Here is a 17,500-nt window from a genome sequence, read left to right as displayed (position 1 = left end):
ACCTCACAGTGAAATGCTGAATACAACAGGTGTAGTAGACCTTACAGTGAAATGCTGAATACAACAGGTGTAGTAGACCTCACATTGAAATGCTGAATACAACAGGTGTAGTAGACCTCACAGTGAAATGCTGAATACAACAGGTGTAGTAGACCTCACATTGAAATGCTGAATACAGCAGGTGTAGTAGACCTCACATTGAAATACTGAATACAGCAGGTGTAGTAGACCTCACAGTGAAATGCTGAATACAACAGGTGTAGTAGACCTCACATTGAAATACTGAATACAGCAGGTGTAGTAGACCTCACAGTGAAATGCTGAATACAACAGGTGTAGTAGACCTCACAGTGAAATGCTGAATACAACAGGTGTAGTAGACCTCACAGTGAAATGCTGAATACAACAGGTGTAGTAGACCTCACATTGAAATGATGAATACAACAGGTGTAGTAGACCTTACAGTGAAATGCTGAATACAACAGGTGTAGTAGACCTTACAGTGAAATGCTGAATACAACAGGTGTAGTAGACCTTACAGTGAAATGCTGAATACAACAGGTGTAGTAGACCTTACAGTGAAATGCTGAATACAACAGGTGTAGTAGACCTTACAGTGAAATGCTGAATACAACAGGTGTAGTAGACCTCACAGTGAAATGCTGAATACAACAGGTGTAGTAGACCTCACAGTGAAATTCTGAATACAACAGGTGTAGTAGACCTCACAGTGAAATGCTGAATACAACAGGTGTAGTAGACCTCACAGTGAACTGCTGAATACAACAGGTGTAGTAGACCTCACAGTGAACTGCTGAATACAACAGGTGTAGTAGACCTCACAGTGAAATGCTGAATACATCAGGTGTAGTAGACCTCACAGTGAAATGCTGAATACAACAGGTGTAGTAGACCTCACAGTGAAATGCTGAATACAACAGGTGTAGTAGACCTCACAGTGAAATGCTGAATACAACAGGTGTAGTAGACCTCACAGTGAAATGCTGAATACAACAGGTGTAGTAGACCTCACAGTGAAATGCTGAATACAACAGGTGTAGTAGACATTGCAGTGAAATGCTGAATACAACAGGTGTAGTAGACATTGCAGTGAAATGCTGAATACAACAGGTGTAGTAGACCTTACAGTGAAATGCTGAATACAACAGGTGTAGTAGACCTTACAGTGAAATGCTGAATACAACAGGTGTAGTAGACCTTACAGTGAAATTCTGAATACAACAGGTGTAGTAGACCTTACAGTGAAATGCTGAATACAACAGGTGTAGTAGACCTCACAGTGAAATGCTGAATACAACAGGTGTAGTAGACCTTACAGTGAAATGCTGAATACAACAGGTGTAGTAGACCTCACAGTGAAATGCTGAATACAACTGGTGTAGTAGACATTGCAGTGAAATGCTGAATACAACAGGTGTAGTAGACATTGCAGTGAAATGCTGAATACAACAGGTGTAGTAGACATTGCAGTGAAATGCTGAATACAACAGGTGTAGTAGACATTGCAGTGAAATGCTGAATACAACAGGTGTAGTAGACATTACAGTGAAATGCTGAATACAACAGGTGTAGTAGACCTTACAGTGAAATGCTGAATACAACAGGTGTAGTAGACCTCACAGTGAAATGCTGAATACAACAGGTGTAGTAGACCTTACAGTGAAATGCTGAATACAACAGGTGTAGTAGACATTGCAGTGAAATGCTGAATACAACAGGTGTAGTAGACATTGCAGTGAAATGCTGAATACAACAGGTGTAGTAGACATAGCAGTGAAATGCTGAATACAACAGGTGTAGTAGACATTGCAGTGAAATGCTGAATACAACAGGTGTAGTAGACATTGCAGTGAAATGCTGAATACAACAGGTGTAGTAGACATTGCAGTGAAATGCTGAATACAACAGGTGTAGTAGACATTGCAGTGAAATGCTGAATACAACAGGTGTAGTAGACATTGCAGTGAAATGCTGAATACAACAGGTGTAGTAGACATTGCAGTGAAATGCTGAATACAACAGGTGTAGTAGACATTGCAGTGAAATGCTGAATACAACAGGTGTAGTAGACCTTACAGTGAAATGCTGAATACAACAGGTGTAGTAGACCTTACAGTGAAATGCTGAATACAACAGGTGTAATAGACCTTGCAGTGAAATGCTGAATACAACAGGTGTAGTAGACCTTACAGTGAAATGCTGAATACAACAGGTGTAGTAGACATTGCAGTGAAATGCTGAATACAACAGGTGTAGTAGACATTGCAGTGAAATGCTGAATACAACAGGTGTAGTAGACCTCACAGTGAAATGCTGAATACAACAGGTGTAGTAGACATTGCAGTGAAATGCTGAATACAACAGGTGTAGTAGACATTGCAGTGAAATGCTGAATACAACAGGTGTAGTAGACATTGCAGTGAAATGCTGAATACAACAGGTGTAGTAGACATTGCAGTGAAATGCTGAATACAACAGGTGTAGTAGACATTGCAGTGAAATGCTGAATACAACAGGTGTAGTAGACATTGCAGTGAAATGCTGAATACAACAGGTGTAGTAGACCTTACAGTGAAATGCTGAATACAACAGGTGTAGTAGACCTTACAGTGAAATGCTGAATACAACAGGTGTAGTAGACCTTACAGTGAAATGCTGAATACAACAGGTAGTAGACCTTACAGTAAAATGCTGAATACAACAGGTGTAGTAGACCTCACAGTGAAATGCTGAATACAACAGGTGTAGTAGACATGGCAGTGAAATGCTGAATACAACAGGTGTAGTAGACATTGCAGTGAAATGCTGAATACAACAGGTGTAGTAGACCTTACAGTGAAATGCTGAATACAACAGGTGTAGTAGACCTTACAGTGAAATGCTGAATACAACAGGTGTAGTAGACCTTACAGTGAAATTCTGAATACAACAGGTGTAGTAGACCTTACAGTGAAATGCTGAATACAACAGGTGTAGTAGACCTCACAGTGAAATGCTGAATACGACAGGTGTAGTAGACCTCACATTGAAATGATGAATACAACAGGTGTAGTAGACCTTACAGTGAAATGCTGAATACAACAGGTGTAGTAGACCTCACAGTGAAATGCTGAATACAACAGGTGTAGTAGACCTCACATTGAAATGATGAATACAACAGGTGTAGTAGACCTTACAGTGAAATGCTGAATACAACAGGTGTAGTAGACCTTACAGTGAAATGCTGAATACAACAGGTGTAGTAGACCTTACAGTGAAATGCTGAATACAACAGGTGTAGTAGACCTTACAGTGAAATGCTGAATACAACAGGTGTAGTAGACCTCACAGTGAAATGCTGAATACAACAGGTGTAGTAGACCTCACAGTGAAATGCTGAATACAACAGGTGTAGTAGACCTCACAGTGAAATGCTGAATACAACAGGTGTAGTAGACCTCACAGTGAACTGCTGAATACAACAGGTGTAGTAGACCTCACAGTGAAATGCTGAATACAACAGGTGTAGTAGACCTCACAGTGAAATGCTGAATACAACAGGTGTAGTAGACCTCACAGTGAAATGCTGAATACAACAGGTGTAGTAGACCTCACAGTGAAATGCTGAATACAACAGGTGTAGTAGACCTCACAGTGAAATGCTGAATACAACAGGTGTAGTAGACATTGCAGTGAAATGCTGAATACAACAGGTGTAGTAGACATTGCAGTGAAATGCTGAATACAACAGGTGTAGTAGACATTGCAGTGAAATGCTGAATACAACAGGTGTAGTAGACATTGCAGTGAAATGCTGAATACAACAGGTGTAGTAGACCTCACAGTGAAATGCTGAATAAAACAGGTGTAGTAAACCTTACAGTGAAATGCTGAATACAACAGGTGTAGTAGACCTCACAGTGAAATGCTGAATACAACAGGTGTAGTAGACCTCACAGTGAAATGCTGAATACAACAGGTGTAGTAGACCTCACAGTGAAATGCTGAATACAACAGGTGTAGTAGACCTCACAGTGAAATGCTGAATACAACAGGTGTAGTAGACATTGCAGTGAAATGCTGAATACAACAGGTGTAGTAGACATTGCAGTGAAATGCTGAATACAACAGGTGTAGTAGACATTGCAGTGAAATGCTGAATACAACAGGTGTAGTAGACCTTACAGTGAAATGCTGAATACAACAGGTGTAGTAGACATTGCAGTGAAATGCTGAATACAACAGGTGTAGTAGACATTGCAGTGAAATGCTGAATACAACAGGTGTAGTAGACCTTACAGTGAAATGCTGAATACAACAGGTGTAGTAGACATTGCAGTGAAATGCTGAATACAACAGGTGTAATAGACCTTACAGTGAAATGCTGAATACAACAGGTGTAGTAGACCTTACAGTGAAATGCTGAATACAACAGGTGTAGTAGACCTCACAGTGAAATGCTGAATACAACAGGTGTAGTAGACCTCACAGTGAAATGCTGAATACAACAGGTGTAGTAGACATTGCAGTGAAATGCTGAATACAACAGGTGTAGTAGACATTGCAGTGAAATGCTGAATACAACAGGTGTAGTAGACCTTACAGTGAAATGCTGAATACAACAGGTGTAGTAGACCTCACAGTGAAATGCTGAATACAACTGGTGTAGTAGACATTGCAGTGAAATGCTGAATACAACAGGTGTAGTAGACATTGCAGTGAAATGCTGAATACAACAGGTGTAGTAGACATTGCAGTGAAATGCTGAATACAACAGGTGTAGTAGACATTGCAGTGAAATGCTGAATACAACAGGTGTAGTAGACCTTACAGTGAAATGCTGAATACAACAGGTGTAGTAGACCTTACAGTGAAATGCTGAATACAACAGGTGTAGTAGACCTCACAGTGAAATGCTGAATACAACAGGTGTAGTAGACCTTACAGTGAAATGCTGAATACAACAGGTGTAGTGGACATTGCAGTGAAATGCTGAATACAACAGGTGTAGTAGACATTGCAGTGAAATGCTGAATACAACAGGTGTAGTAGACATTGCAGTGAAATGCTGAATACAACAGGTGTAGTAGACATTGCAGTGAAATGCTGAATACAACAGGTGTAGTAGACATTGCAGTGAAATGCTGAATACAACAGGTGTAGTAGACCTTACAGTGAAATGCTGAATACAACAGGTGTAGTAGACATTGCAGTGAAATGCTGAATACAACAGGTGTAGTAGACATTGCAGTGAAATGCTGAATACAACAGGTGTAGTAGACCTTACAGTGAAATGCTGAATACAACAGGTGTAGTAGACATTGCAGTGAAATGCTGAATAAAACAGGTGTAATAGACCTTACAGTGAAATGCTGAATACAACAGGTGTAGTAGACCTTACAGTGAAATGCTGAATACAACAGGTGTAGTAGACCTCACAGTGAAATGCTGAATACAACAGGTGTAGTAGACCTCACAGTGAAATGCTGAATACAACAGGTGTAGTAGACATTGCAGTGAAATGCTGAATACAACAGGTGTAGTAGACATTGCAGTGAAATGCTGAATACAACAGGTGTAGTAGACCTTACAGTGAAATGCTGAATACAACAGGTGTAGTAGACCTCACAGTGAAATGCTGAATACAACTGGTGTAGTAGACATTGCATTGAAATGCTGAATACAACAGGTGTAGTAGACATTGCAGTGAAATGCTGAATACAACAGGTGTAGTAGACATTGCAGTGAAATGCTGAATACAACAGGTGTAGTAGACATTGCAGTGAAATGCTGAATACAACAGGTGTAGTAGACCTTACAGTGAAATGCTGAATACAACAGGTGTAGTAGACCTTACAGTGAAATGCTGAATACAACAGGTGTAGTAGACCTCACAGTGAAATGCTGAATACAACAGGTGTAGTAGACCTTACAGTGAAATGCTGAATACAACAGGTGTAGTGGACATTGCAGTGAAATGCTGAATACAACAGGTGTAGTAGACATTGCAGTGAAATGCTGAATACAACAGGTGTAGTAGACATTGCAGTGAAATGCTGAATACAACAGGTGTAGTAGACATTGCAGTGAAATGCTGAATACAACAGGTGTAGTAGACATTGCAGTGAAATGCTGAATACAACAGGTGTAGTAGACATTGCAGTGAAATGCTGAATACAACAGGTGTAGTAGACATTGCAGTGAAATGCTGAATACAACAGGTGTAGTAGACATTGCAGTGAAATGCTGAATACAACAGGTGTAGTAGACCTTACAGTGAAATGCTGAATACAACAGGTGTAGTAGACCTTACAGTGAAATGCTGAATACAACAGGTGTAATAGACCTTGCAGTGAAATGCTGAATACAACAGGTGTAGTAGACCTTACAGTGAAATGCTGAATACAACAGGTGTAGTAGACATTGCAGTGAAATGCTGAATACAACAGGTGTAGTAGACATTGCAGTGAAATGCTGAATACAACAGGTGTAGTAGACCTTACAGTGAAATGCTGAATACAACAGGTGTAGTAGACATTGCAGTGAAATGCTGAATACAACAGGTGTAGTAGACCTTACAGTGAAATGCTGAATACAACAGGTGTAGTAGACATTGCAGTGAAATGCTGAATACAACAGGTGTAGTAGACATTGCAGTGAAATGCTGAATACAACAGGTGTAGTAGACCTTACAGTGAAATGCTGAATACAACAGGTGTAGTAGACATTGCAGTGAAATGCTGAATACAACAGGTGTAATAGACCTTACAGTGAAATGCTGAATACAACAGGTGTAGTAGACCTTACAGTGAAATGCTGAATACAACAGGTGTAGTAGACCTCACAGTGAAATGCTGAATACAACAGGTGTAGTAGACCTCACAGTGAAATGCTGAATACAACAGGTGTAGTAGACATTGCAGTGAAATGCTGAATACAACAGGTGTAGTAGACATTGCAGTGAAATGCTGAATACAACAGGTGTAGTAGACCTTACAGTGAAATGCTGAATACAACAGGTGTAGTAGACCTCACAGTGAAATGCTGAATACAACTGGTGTAGTAGACATTGCAGTGAAATGCTGAATACAACAGGTGTAGTAGACATTGCAGTGAAATGCTGAATACAACAGGTGTAGTAGACATTGCAGTGAAATGCTGAATACAACAGGTGTAGTAGACATTGCAGTGAAATGCTGAATACAACAGGTGTAGTAGACCTTACAGTGAAATGCTGAATACAACAGGTGTAGTAGACCTTACAGTGAAATGCTGAATACAACAGGTGTAGTAGACCTCACAGTGAAATGCTGAATACAACAGGTGTAGTAGACCTTACAGTGAAATGCTGAATACAACAGGTGTAGTAGACATTGCAGTGAAATGCTGAATACAACAGGTGTAGTAGACCTCACAGTGAAATGCTGAACACAGACCTACGATCAGATAATATATACAGTAGAGAGGCTATATACAGTAGAGAGGCTATATACAGTAGAGAGGCTATATACAGTAGTGAGGCTATATACAGTAGAGAGGCTATATACAGTAGAGATTATATACAGTAGAGAGGCTATATACAGTAGAGGGTTATATACAGTAGAGGGTTATATACAGTAGAGCGACTATATACAGTAGATAGGCTATATACAGTAGAGGTTATATACAGTAGAGAGGCTATATACAGTAGAGAGGCTATATACAGTAGAGAGGTTATATACAGTAGAGAGGCTATATACAGTAGAGAGGCTATATACAGTAGAGGTTATATACAGTAGAGAGGCTATATACAGTAGAGAGGCTATATACAGTAGAGAGGTTATATACAGTAGAGAGGCTATATACAGTAGAGAGACTATATACAGTAGAGAGGCTATATACAGTAGAGGTTATATACAGTAGAGAGACTATATACAGTAGAGAGGCTATATACAGTAGAGTGACTATATACAGTAGAGAGACTATATACAGTAGATAGGCTATATACAGTAGAGAGGCTATATACAGTAGAGAGGCTATATACAGTAGAGGGGCTATATACAGTAGAGTGACTATATACAGTAGATAGGCTATATACAGTAGAGGTTATATACAGTAGAGAGGCTATATACAGTAGAGGTTATATACAGTAGAGAGGCTATATACAGTAGAGATTATATACAGAAGAGAGGTTATATACAGTAGAGAGTCTATATACAGTAGTGAGGCTATATACAGTAGAGAGGCTATATACAGTAGAGATTATATACAGAAGAGAGGTTATATACAGTAGAGAGGCTATATACAGTAGAGAGGTTATATACAGTAGAGAGACTATATACAGTAGAGAGGTTATATACAGTAGAGAGGCTCTATACAGTAGAGAGGCTATATACAGTAGAGGTTATATACAGTAGAGAGGCTATATACAGTAGAGAGGCTATATACAGTAGAGAGGCTATATACAGTAGAGAGGCTATATACAGTAGAGGCTATATACAGTAGAGGTTATATACAGTAGAGAGGCTATATACAGTAGAGGTTATATACAGTAGAGAGGCTATATACAGTAGAGAGGCTATATACAGTAGAGAGACTATATACAGTAGATAGGCTATATACAGTAGAGAGGCTATATACAGTAGAGAGACTATATACAGTAGAGAGGTTATATACAGTAGAGAGGCTCTATACAGTAGAGAGGCTATATACAGTAGAGGTTATATACAGTAGAGAGGCTATATACAGTAGAGAGGCTATATACAGTAGAGGTTATATACAGTAGAGTCTATATACAGTAGTGAGGCTATATACAGTAGAGGGTTATATACAGTAGAGGTTATATACAGTAGAGAGGCTATATACAGTAGAGAGGCTATATACAGTAGAGGTTATATACAGTAGAGAGTCTATATACAGTAGTGAGGCTATATACAGTAGAGAGGCTATATACAGTAGAGAGGCTATATACAGTAGAGAGGCTATATACAGTAGAGTGACTATATACAGTAGAGAGACTATATACAGTAGATAGGCTATATACAGTAGAGAGGCTATATACAGTAGAGAGGTTATATACAGTAGAGAGGCTATATACAGTAGAGAGGTTATATACAGTAGAGAGGCTATATACAGTAGAGAGGTTATATACAGTAGAGAGGCTATATACAGTAGAGAGGCTATATACAGTAGAGAGGCTATATACAGTAGAGAGGTTATATACAGTAGAGAGGCTATATACAGTAGAGAGGTTATATACAGTAGATAGGCTATATACAGTAGAGAGGTTATATACAGTAGAGAGGCTATATACAGTAGAGAGGCTATATACAGTAGAGAGGCTATATACAGTAGAGAGGTTATATACAGTAGAGAGGCTATATACAGTAGAGAGGCTATATACAGTAGAGAGGATATATACAGTAGAGAGGTTATATACAGTAGAGAGGTTATATACAGTAGAGAGGCTATATACAGTAGAGAGGCTATATACAGTAGAGAGGATATATACAGTAGAGAGGTTATATACAGTAGAGAGGTTATATACAGTAGAGAGGTTATTAACACATGTATTTCTAGGTTGTTGTTGTCCTGCTGCTGGGTCTGTTGTCCTGCTGCCGGGTCTGTTGTCCTGCTACTGGGTCTGTTGTCCTGCTGCCGGGTCTGTTGTTCTGCTGCCGGGTCTGTTGTCCTGCTGCCGGGTCTGTTGTCCTGCTGCCGGGTCTGTTGTTCTGCTGCCGGGTCTGTTGTCCTGCTGCCGGGTCTGTTGTCCTGCTGCCGGGTCTGTTGTCCTGCTGCCGGGTTTTTTTTTAAAATATAACTTTTAAATATCTACAATACTAATGTGGGAATAGAGATGGTATAGACTTGGAGGGGTGGATTGAGCAGAAGGAAAATAGAGAGACAGAGAGATGAAGGGATAGAAGGATGGAAGGATGGGTAATTAAGTGATTGATGAACAGCAGGTTACTGGTGAAGAGAACAAGCTGTCACCATGACAACCACGCAGAGAGAGAGAGAGGAGAGAGGAGAGAGGTGGGGGGGGGAGGTGAGAGAGGGAGGGAGAGGAGGAGAGAGAGAGAGAGAGAGAGAGAGAGAGAGAGAGAGAGAGAGAGAGAGAGAGAGAGAGAGAGAGACAGAGACAGAGACAGAGACAGAGACACAGACAGTTGACGAGAGAGAGAGAGAGAGAGAGAGAGAGAGGGTGAGAGAGAAGGTGAGAGAGAGAAAGAGAGAGAGAGAGAGAGAGAAAGAGTGAGAGAGAGAGAGAGAGAGAGAGAGAGAGAGAGAGAGAGAGAGAGAGAGAGAGAGAGAGAGAGAGAGAGAGAGAGAGAGAGAAAGAGAGAGAGAGAAGGTGAGAGAGGGGAGAAGTAGAGAGAAAGACATAGGAGAAAGACATAGGAGAAGGGGAAGGGAGAGCGGGGGAGAGGGAGAGAGAGAGAAGGGGGAGAGGGAGAGAGAGAGAAGTGGGAGAGGGAGAGAGAGAGAAGGGGAGAGAGAGAGAAGGGGGAGAGAGAGAGAAGGGGAGAGGGAGAGAGAGAGAGGAGAGAGAGAGAGAGGGGGAGAGAGAGGCAGAGAGAGCGAAGGGGGAGAGAGGCAGAGAGAGCGAAGGGGGAGAGAGAGGCAGAGAGGGAGAAGGGGGAGAGAAAGGCAGAGAGAGAGAGAGGGGGAGAGAGAGGCAGAGAGAGAGAAGGAGGAGAGAGAGGCAGAGAGAGAGAAGGGGGAGAGATAGACAGAGAGGGAGAAGGGGGAGAGAGAGACAGAGAGTGAGAAGGGGAGAGAGAGGCAGAGAGAGAGAAGGGGATAGAGAAGCAGAGATAGAGAAGGGGAGAGAGAGGCAGAGAGTGAGAAGGGGGAGAGAGAGACAGAGAGTGAGAAGGGGGGAGAGAGACAGAGAGTGAGAAGGGGGAGAGAGAGACAGAGAGGGAGAGGGGGGGAGAGAGAAGCAGAGATAGAGAAGGGGGATGTCAAATGAAATCAAATATTATTCTTCACATGCTTTGTAATGTTTACGGACCAACAACGCAGAGAGAAAGAAAATAGAGAAATAATAGGAAAGTAAAACACTCATTACAATTTATAATAGATGAACAACGAGTGACGATACACAAGTAAATGTACGAGGTAGATATGGTTATATGAATACAGTGAAAGGTAGTGAACAGTAGCAGCAGCGTATGTAATGAGTTAAAATGCAAAAAGGGTCATCGCAGTTCGGTCTGGCCAAGCTGTCCTCTGATTGGTTGTGTTCTCTCTCTGTCAGCTATGTGGTTAACTATTTTAATAGAGGCCGTGGATGGCTGGGAGTTCGGCCCTCTGGGCCGTCCTCATTACCCTCTGTAAGATGCCTTGAAGTCGGATACCTAGCAGTTGCCAAACAGTACTGCAGACAGCCAAGAGGCTCTCGATGGTGCAGCTGTAGAACTGTAGATTTGAGGGTCCGTGCCAAATCTATTCAGCCTCCTGAGGGGGAAGAGGCGTTGTCGTGCTCTCTTCACGACTGTGTCGGTGTGTGCGGGCCAAGGATAGATCCTTAGTGATGTGGACACTGAGGAACTTGAAGCTCTCGACCTGCTCCACTACAGCCCAATCGATGTGGGATGAGGGCGTGCTTGGCACTCCATTTCCATTTTTTTGACGTTGTGTGAGAGGTTGTTTTCCTGGCACCACACTACCAGGTCTCTGACCTCCTCCCTATAGGCTGTATCATCGTTGTCAGTGAACAAGCCTACCACTGTTGTGTCGTCAGCAAACTTAATGAGTCGTTGGAGTCGTGTTTGACCACGCAGTCGTGGGTGAACAGGGAGTAAAGTAGGGGACTGAGCACGCACCCCTGAGAGGCCCCAGTGTTGAGGATCAGCGTGGTGGATGTGTTGTTACCTTCCTTCACCACCTGGGGGCAGCACGCCAGGAAGTCCAGGATCCAGTGGCAGAGGGAGGTGTTTAGTCCCAGGGTCCTTAGCTTAGTGATGAGCTTGGAGGTCAATATGGTGTTGAACGCTGAGCTGTAGTCAATTGGTATTTGGTATGAATAGGGAGGGTGAATGTAATCTAAGAGGAATGGAGGATATATGTAATCTAGGAGGAGGGGATATATGTAATCTAGGAGGAGGGGAGGATATATGTAATCCGGTTCCGGTTGGAGCGAGTGGTCGCATCTGCACGTCGCTCCAACGGGTAGTATAACTTTTTCATTATATTTCATTATATCACAACGGTTTGATTTGTCTAATCTTAGCAATTTCTTCTCAGCTAGCTACATAGCCATCTTTGTATCAAAGATAATTGCGTAATTATCGTATTTCGCCGTCCTAACGTAGTCTTCACTAGCCAGCTAGCTAACGTCCACTGATTAGCTGCACTGGAGAAACTATTACACTCAACTGAACGACTTGATTAGTGTAGTGTTAGCTAGCTACATAGCTGCCTTTGCTGTCTTCGTATCATCGTATCCAAGATAATTGTGTTGTTTAGGTTTAGAGTGTGTAGTCTTAGAGTGATTATCTTAATTTACCGAGGTTAGCTAGCCAGCTATTTGTCGTCCTTAACGTAGGTGACTCTGCTAGCTAGCCAACGCTAGCCAACGTCTTCTGTATAGAACTCAACTACCCGGTCGCATTCACAGGTAGTATCACATTTTCACTTCATTTCATTACAGTACAACGGTTTGATTTGTTTGATCGTAGCTAGCTACTTAGCTAGCTACATAGCCGTCTTTGTATCAAAGATAATTGTGTAGTCTAGAGCGATTTTCTAGGTTCGCTAGCCAGCTATTGTCGTTCTTTTAACGCAACGTAACGTAAACAACACTGCTAGCTAGCCAGCTAGCCCCCGAATAGCAACACTGCAGAAACTATTACACTCAACGGAACGACTTGATTAGTGTAGTGTCAACAACGCACCCACTGCCAGCTGGCCTACTTCAGCAGTACTGTATCATTTTAATCATTTTAGTCAATAAGATTCTTGCTACGTAGCTTAACTTTCTGAACATTCGAGACGTGTAGTCCACTTGTCATTCCAATCTCCTTTGCATTAGCGTAGCCTCTTCTGTAGCCTGTCAACTATGTGTCTGTTTATCCCTGTTCTCTCCTCTCTGCACAGACCATACAAACGCTCCTCACCGCGTGGCCGCGGCCACCCTACTCTGGTGGTCCCAGCGCGCACGACCCACGTGGAGTTCCAGGTCTCCGGTAGCCTCTGGAACTGCCAATCTGCGGTCAACAAGGCAGAGTTCATCTCAGCCTATGCCTCCCTCCAGTCCCTCGACTTCTTGGCACTGACGGAAACATGGATCACCACAGACAACACTGCTACTCCTACTGCTCTCTCTTCGTCCGCCCACGTGTTCTCGCACACCCCGAGAGCGTCTGGTCAGCGGGGTGGTGGCACCGGGATCCTCATCTCTCCCAAGTGGTCATTCTCTCTTTCTCCCCTTACCCATCTGTCTATCGCCTCCTTTGAATTCCATGCTGTCACAGTTACTAGCCCTTTCAAGCTTAACATCCTTATCATTTATCGCCCTCCAGGTTCCCTCGGAGAGTTCATCAATGAGCTTGATGCCTTGATAAGCTCCTTTCCTGAGGACGGCTCACCTCTCACAGTTCTGGGCGACTTTAACCTCCCCACGTCTACCTTTGACTCTTTCCTCTCTGCCTCCTTCTTTCCACTCCTCTCCTCTTTTGACCTCACCCTCTCACCTTCCCCCTACTCACAAGGCAGGCAATACGCTCGACCTCATCTTTACTAGATGCTGTTCTTCCACTAACCTCATTGCAACTCCCCTCCAAGTCTCCGACCACTGCCTTGTATCCTTTTCCCTCTCGCTCTCATCCAACACCTCCCACACTGCCCCTACTCGGATGGTATCGCGCCGTCCCAACCTTCGCTCTCTCTCCCCCGCTACTCTCTCCTCTTCCATCCTATCATCTCTTCCCTCCGCTCAAACCTTCTCCCACCTATCTCCTGATTCTGCCTCCTCAACCCTCCTCTCCTCCCTCTCTGCATCCCTTGACTCTCTATGTCCCCTATCCTCCAGGCCGGCTCGGTCCTCCCCTCCCGCTCCGTGGCTCGATGACTCATTGCGAGCTCACAGAACAGGGCTCCGGGCAGCCGAGCGGAAATGGAGGAAAACTCGCCTCCCTGCGGACCTGGCATCCTTTCACTCCCTCCTCTCTACATTTTCCTCCTCTGTCTCTGCTGCTAAAGCCACTTTCTACCACGCTAAATTCCAAGCATCTGCCTCTAACCCTAGGAAGCTCTTTGCCACCTTCTCCTCCCTCCTGAATCCTCCCCCCCCTCCTCCCTCTCTGCAGATGACTTCGTCAACCATTTTGAAAAGAAGGTCGACGACATCCGATCCTCGTTTGCTAAGTCAAACGACACCGCTGGTTCTGCTCACACTGCCCTACCCTGTGCTCTGACCTCTTTCTCCCCTCTCTCTCCAGATGAAATCTCGCGTCTTGTGACGGCCGGCCGCCCAACAACCTGCCCGCTTGACCCTATCCCCTCCTCTCTTCTCCAGACCATTTCCGGAGACCTTCTCCCTTACCTCACCTCGCTCATCAACTCATCCCTGACCGCTGGCTACGTCCCTTCCGTCTTCAAGAGAGCGAGAGTTGCACCCCTTCTGAAAAAACCTACACTCGATCCCTCCGATGTCAACAATTACAGACCAGTATCCCTTCTTTCTTTTCTCTCCAAAACTCTTGAACGTGCCGTCCTTGGCCAGCTCTCCCGCTATCTCTCTGAATGACCTTCTTGATCCAAATCAGTCAGGTTTCAAGACTAGTCATTCAACTGAGACTGCTCTCCTCTGTATCACGGAGGCGCTCCGCACTGCTAAAGCTAACTCTCTCTCCTCTGCTCTCATCCTTCTAGATCTATCGGCTGCCTTCGATACTGTGAACCATCAGATCCTCCTCTCCACCCTCTCCGAGTTGGGCATCTCCGGCGCGGCCCACGCTTGGATTGCGTCCTACCTGACAGGTCGCTCCTACCAGGTGGCGTGGCGAGAATCTGTCTCCTCACCACGCGCTCTCACCACTGGTGTCCCCAGGGCTCTGTTCTTGGCCCTCTCCTATTCTCGCTATACACCAAGTCACTTGGCTCTGTCATAACCTCACATGGTCTCTCTTATCATTGCTATGCAGACGACACACAATTAATCTTCTCCTTTCCCCCTTCTGATGACCAGGTGGCGAATCGCATCTCTGCATGTCTGGCAGACATATCAGTGTGGATGACGGATCACCACCTCAAGCTGAACCTCGGCAAGACGGAGCTGCTCTTCCTCCCGGGGAAGGACTGCCCGTTCCATGATCTCGCCATCACGGTTGACAACTCCATTGTGTCCTCCTCCCAGAGCGCCAAGAACCTTGGCGTGATCCTGGACAACACCCTGTCGTTCTCAACCAACATCAAGGCGGTGGCCCGTTCCTGTAGGTTCATGCTCTACAACATCCGCAGAGTACGACCCTGCCTCACACAGGAAGCGGCGCAGGTCCTAATCCAGGCACTTGTCATCTCCCGTCTGGATTACTGCAACTCGCTGTTGGCTGGGCTCCCTGCCTGTGCCATTAAACCCCTTCAACTCATCCAGAACGCCGCAGCCCGTCTGGTGTTCAACCTTCCCAAGTTCTCTCACGTCACCCCGCTCCTCCGTTCTCTCCACTGGCTTCCAGTTGAAGCTCGCATCCGCTACAAGACCATGGTGCTTGCCTACGGAGCTGTGAGGGGAACGGCACCTCAGTACCTCCAGGCTCTGATCAGGCCCTACACCCAAACAAGGGCACTGCGTTCATCCACCTCTGGCCTGCTCGCCTCCCTACCACTGAGGAAGTACAGCTCCCGCTCAGCCCAGTCAAAACTGTTCGCTGCCCTGGCCCCCCAATGGTGGAACAAACTCCCTCACGACGCCAGGACAGCGGAGTCAATCACCACCTTCCGGAGACACCTGAAACCCCACCTCTTTAAGGAATACCTAGGATAGGATAAGTAATCCCTCTCACCCCCCCCTCCCCTAAGTTTTAGATGCACTATTGTTAAGTGACTGTCCCACTGGATGTCATAAGGTGAATGCACCAATTTGTAAGTCGCTCTGGATAAGAGCGTCTGCTAAATGACTTAAATGTAAATGTAATGTAAATGTAATCTAGGAGGAGGGGGGGATATATGTAATCTAGGAGGAGGGGGGGATATATGTAATCTAGGAGGAGGGGAGGATATATGTAATCTAGGAGGAGGGGGGATATGTGTAATCTATGTAAGGAGGGGGGATATATGTAATCTAGGAGGAGGGGATATATGTAATCTAGGAGGAGGGGGGATATATGTAATCTAGGAGGAGGGGGATATATGTAATCTAGGAGGAGGGGGGATATATGTAATCTAGGAGGAGGAGGGGATATATGTAATCTAGGAGGAGGGGGGATAAATGTAATCTAGGAGGAGGAGGGGATATATGTAATCTAGGGGATATATGAGGAGGGGGGATATATGTAATCTAGGAGGAGGGGGATATATGTAATCTATATGAGGAGGGGATATATGTAATCTAGGAGGAGGGGATATATGTAATCTAGGAGGAGGGGATATATGTAATCTAGGAGGAGGAGGGGATATATGTAATCTAGGAGGAGGGGGGATATATGTAATCTAGGGGATATATGTAATCTAGGAGGAGGGGATATATGTAATCTAGGAGGAGGGGGGATATATGTAATCTAGGAGGAGGGGGGATATATGTAATCTAGGAGGAGGAGGGGATATATGTAATCTAGGAGGAGGGGATATATGTAATCTAGGAGGAGGGGGGATATATGTAATCTAGGAGGAGGGGGATATATGTAATCTAGGAGGAGGGTGGGATATATGTAATCTAGGAGGAGAGGGGATATATGTAATCTAGGAGGAGGAGGGGATATATGTAATCTAGGAGGAGGGGGATATATGTAATCTAGGAGGAGGAGGGGATATATGTAATCTAGGAGGAGGGGGGATAAATGTAATCTAGGAGGAGGAGGGGATATATGTAATCTAGGAGGAGGGGGGATATATGTAATCTAGGAGGAGGGGGGATATATGTAATCTAGGAGGAGGAGGGGATATATGTAATCTACGTCAAGGAGAGTTTGAGATGTATGTTAATGTGGTCTCTGTACATACTATAATTAAAGTATTTTGTCAGCATCTCAGAGGATACACTAAGCGAATCATCTGTACCTAACACACACACACACAGGTAGGTGTGTTTGTGTGTGTGTGTGCAACCCCTGTGTGTTTGAGTGTGTGTGTGCGACCCCTGTGTGTGTGTGTGTGTGTGTGTGTGTGTGTGTGTGTGTGTGTGTGTGTGTGTGTGTGTGTGTGTGTGTGTGTGTGTGTGTGTGTGTGTGTGTGTGTGTGTGTGTGTGTGTGTGTGTGTGTGTGAGACTCCTGTATGTGTGAGTGTGTGTTTGTGGGTGTGTGTGTGCGACCCCTGTGTGTGTGAGTGTGTGTGTGTGTGAGTGTGTTTGGGACCCCT

The 17,500-nt window shown here is 44.2% G+C and overlaps 1 protein-coding gene across 1 annotated transcript in view; it reads left to right on the top strand.

Moving 5' to 3' along the window:
* Window positions 1-17,500, top strand: part of LOC124013876 (leucine-rich repeat and fibronectin type-III domain-containing protein 2-like) — a 78,017-nt gene that overhangs the window by 1,346 nt on the left and 59,171 nt on the right. The window lies entirely within an intron of this gene.

The sequence above is a fragment of the Oncorhynchus gorbuscha genome, linkage group LG25 (genome assembly GCF_021184085.1).
Source record: "Oncorhynchus gorbuscha isolate QuinsamMale2020 ecotype Even-year linkage group LG25, OgorEven_v1.0, whole genome shotgun sequence".
Taxonomy (NCBI): Eukaryota; Metazoa; Chordata; class Actinopteri; order Salmoniformes; family Salmonidae; genus Oncorhynchus; species Oncorhynchus gorbuscha.
Note: the sequence above shows the minus strand (reverse complement) of the source record. Positions and strands in the feature narration are given on the sequence as shown.